Consider the following 4,216-nt stretch of genomic DNA (forward strand, 5'->3'; position numbering starts at 1 on the left):
CTTCTTTGTACTGAACCACCATTTCCTCAGGGTCACCAGAGGGACTGGCTGCAGTTCTTCTGAACCCACTTTTCCCACCTCTGATGAGTATGTGGTTGTCTCCTTTCTTTCCCCCAGAAGACGCGGTTCCTCTTAGCCTCCCTCCCACCCTTCCCCAACCCACAGAGTCCCTAGTGGACAGTGCTCCCAGCCGTCCCCACCCCACCTGAGTCCCTAGAGGGCAGTGCTCCCACCCCTCTCACGCCCACCTGAGTCCCTGGTGGAAAGTGCTCCCACCCCTCTCACCCCCACCGGAGTCCTTCGTGGGCAGTACTCCCACTCCTCCACACCCCCACCCAAGTCTTTAACGGGCAGTGCTTCCACCCCTCTCATCCCCACCTGAGTTCCTAATGGGTAGTGCTCCCACCCCTCTAACCCCACCTGAGTCCCTAGTAGGCAGTGCTCCCACTCCTCTGACCCCCACCTGAGTCTCTGGTGGGAAGTGCTTCCACCCCACTCACCCCCACCTGAGTCCCTGGTGGGCAGTGCTCCCCACCTGAGTCCCTAGTAGGCAGTGCTCCCACTCCTCCCCACCCCCATCTGAGTCCCTAGTAGGCAGTGCTCCCACTCCTCCCCACCCCCACCAAGTCTCTAAGGGACAATGCTCCCACCCCTCTCATCCCCACCTGAGTTCCTGGTGGGAAGTGCTCTCACCCCTCTCACCCCCACCTGAGTCCCTAGAGGGCAGTGCTCCCACTCCTCCGACCCCCACCTGAGTCTCTGGTGGGAAGTGCTCCCACCCCTCCACACCCCCACCTGAGCCCCTAGTAGGCAGTGCTCCCACTCCTCCCCACCCCCACCAAGTCTCTAAGGGGCAGTGTTCCCACCCCTCTTACCCCCACCTGAGTCCCTGGTGGGAAGTGCTCCCACCCCTCTCACCCCCATCTGAGTTCCTGGTGGGCAGTGCTCCCACCCCTCTCACCCCCACCTGAGTCCCTGGTGGGCAGTGCTCCCATCCCTCTCACCCCCACCTGAGTTCCTGGTGGGAAATGCTCCCACCCCTCTCACCCCCACCTGAGTCCCTGGTGGGAAGTGCTCCCACCCCCTCACCCCCACCTGAGTCCCTAGTAGGCAGTGCTCCCACTCCTCCCCACCCCCACCCAAGTCTCTAAGGGGCAGTGCTCCCACCCCTCTCACCCCCACCTAAGTCCCTGGTGGGAAGTGCTCCCAGCCCTCCCCACCACCACCTGAGTCAGTGCAGGAGACTGGACCTTCCTGAAGTGGCCTGGTTAACACTGAGCAGAAGGGAGGACAATGGGGTGGGGTCCAGGGGATCACCAGCACACCCCGAGGGCTGTGAGAGCCCGGAGCCCCCAGCAAGCTTACCTCTGAGGCCCCAGGGGGAGCAGGGCCCACAGGCTGGAATGGAGGCCAGGCAGAGCCTTCAGACCTGAGAGTCTTCTTAGTAGAAGGAGGGCTTCCTGGGCTGAGGAGCCCAGAGCTGAGACTTGGCAGGGAAGCCCAGCTCCTAAGGGTAGTATCATCCTGAGCTTAGGCCGTGGGGAAAGGAGAGAGGCCTTCTAGTCCCTGGGAACATGGAGAGGCCTGGAGAGGCAGTTAGGGAAGGCTCCCTGGAAGAGGCAAGCAAGACAGAAGGAAGCATAACTTGGCAGGGAAGGAAAAAAGTGCAAGAAAATTACACCCACCTCTTCTCCGGTATGGCTGGGAGCCCCCAGGCCCTTCCATTCATGTCCCTCTTTGCTCCCCACCAAGGCCCAAACAACACTGAGGGAGAAGCCCCACCCACCTCAGGAAAAGAGCCTCAGGGAGCTCCCTGCTGGCCCATCATGGAGGCGCAACCCTCCCTCCCCTCCCTGCCCTGCTGGGCCAGGCAGCTTTGGGAGGCCAGCCAGCAGCCAGACTTCCCAGAATGGGGCTCCTTGAAATCAGGGAAGATGGATAAGAGGGGGACAGAGAGGAAAGAGGGGAAGGAAGGAAGGGAGAACCCTCTGGCATGATCAGGAAGGAGAGCTGACCACCAGAGAGATGCTCTGCTATCTGGCACCCCTCCTTGAGGTCTGGGGGCCCAGTGTCCCAGGCTCAGCTGCTGCCCCCTGCAGCCCTGGGGCTGATCCCACGAGCAGTGCCCCCGACGAGCATCCCCTGCCCAGCAGGTCCATCTCCGTGGGCACCCACTGCCCCCAGCCTCCCCCACCTTCTTTAGGACCTCTGCCCCCTACGGATGTGATGGTCAGGAGAGCCACTGCCCTGGGCCCCAGGGACACCCAGAGTCTCTGAGAAGGGGCTTGGCTGCCCAAAGTTTGGGCCCTTCCCCAAGCCCGCCAGCTGAGGAGGGGTCCTGTCCCCCTATCCTGCTGAGAGCCATGGGGCAGCTGGGCCCCTGCGTGTCCGAGGCCTGGATCTCCCTGGGAGCAGCCACTTGCAGCCTGGAAGCCAGAAAGGCAGGAAGAGAGAGGGCAGCAGGGTCCAGAGGCCCTGGCCCTCTGCTGGGCCCGGATGGAGCACCATGCTCCCCCACCATCCCCACAGGTTCCATTACCTCCAGAGCTGTGATTATAAAGCAATCAAGGGAATCCTTTCTTCCCACTTCTTAGAAAACCTCCCTCCTCAGCATGAGTGAAAACATGGGGACTAACTCAGGCCCCAAGTGGCTCAGGGAACAGAGGAGGCGTCTCTCCGCAGAAAGGGAGAGAAAGGAGAGAAGCAAGACGCTGTTTCTATTCTAGATCCTCTGAGGCCCATGCTCCCTTATGTCCTGGCCTCACCAGTTCTGGGCCTCAGGTGGTTCCGGGGGTGGTGTGGGTAGCCTGTGGGCACAGAGGTGAGGACCCCCAGGGTCTGGGCTGGATGAGGAGGGAGTAGAAAGACAGGCTGGGCAGCGGAGCTTTCCTGATTTGCCACTTTGGGCTGTGTGATCTGCTGCCCTCTCTGATCCCAACTTCCCATCTATGAAAGTCACTTAGTCGTGCCCAACTCCTTGTGACCCCATGGACTATACAGTCCATGGAATTCTCCAGGCCAGAATACTGGAGTAGGTAGCCTTTCCCTTCTCCAGGGGACTGTCCCAACCCAGGGATCGAACCCAGGTCTCCCGCACTGCGGGCAGATTTTTTACCAGCTGAGCCACAAGGGAAGGCCATCTATAGAAGGAGATGTTTTCAATGGATCAATCCTGAGGTCCGCTCCCAGCTCTGATAGTCTGATAGTCTGATAGAACGGCAAAGATCACAGTGAAGAGTGATTAGAAGGGACTGGAAAATGCAGCTTGGTCCCAGGTTGGGGTGCTGTGATCAGAACTGGGCCCCCAACTCCCCGAGACTCCCCTAATCCAGCCGGCTGCCCCACTTCACCTTTAGATCCGACGATAGTTAGCTTGGGGCATCCTCAAAGAGACGCCTCCCCTGTTCAGAAGGTGGGAGACTGGGACCTTAGAAGTGTTGAGCTCTTCTCTGGGCCTGGATCATCAGGACCCACCAAAATACAGACTCCGTGGAGTTTTGTTCTCCTGGAGGAACGGGATCCTGTGGACAGGACTTGGGGGCTGAGAAGCAGCTGTCTGGGGGAGAAGGCAAGGCAGTTGGGGTGAAAGAAACAAAAGAGGAGCTGGGGAGAGGTCCAGGGAAGGGGGATCTGGGACGCGCCATTGTGTGGGCAGCAGGGACCGGCGCCTGAGTTTGGAGTACAGAGTTTGGAGCCAGACTGTACTGCTCACCAGCTTGACGAGCTCCCTGGCCAAGGGAGGGTAAATCCCATAGGGGTGTCTTACAGGATTCCCTGGTGGCTCAGATGGTAAAGAAACTGCCTGTAATGCAGGAGACCCAGGGAGCAGGAAATGGTTACCCACTCCAGTATTCTTGCCTGGAGAATCCCATGGACAGAGGAGCCTGGCGGGCTACAGTCGGCGGGGTCACAGAGTCGGACATGACTGAGGGACTCACACACACACACACACACACACACACACACACACACAGGATTGTTGGGAATGTGTGCAAAGCACTGGGAACAGCAAGTGCTCAATAAAAGATGATTATTGCTGTCCAGTCAACATCCAAGCTAGGTTTTCTGGTCCTTTTAACCTTCCGCCATTGGACGGGAGAGACCAGTGAGCCAATGGGCATTTTCCTGGACTCCTTTCCAGCCCCCGAGGCAGCCCCAGGGCTCCCTGCAGTTCCCGACATGGCCGGTAGGTGACAGCATTTCACCACAGTTAATG

Source organism: Capra hircus, chromosome 15 (assembly GCF_001704415.2).
Source record: "Capra hircus breed San Clemente chromosome 15, ASM170441v1, whole genome shotgun sequence".
NCBI classification, from domain to species: Eukaryota; Metazoa; Chordata; class Mammalia; order Artiodactyla; family Bovidae; genus Capra; species Capra hircus.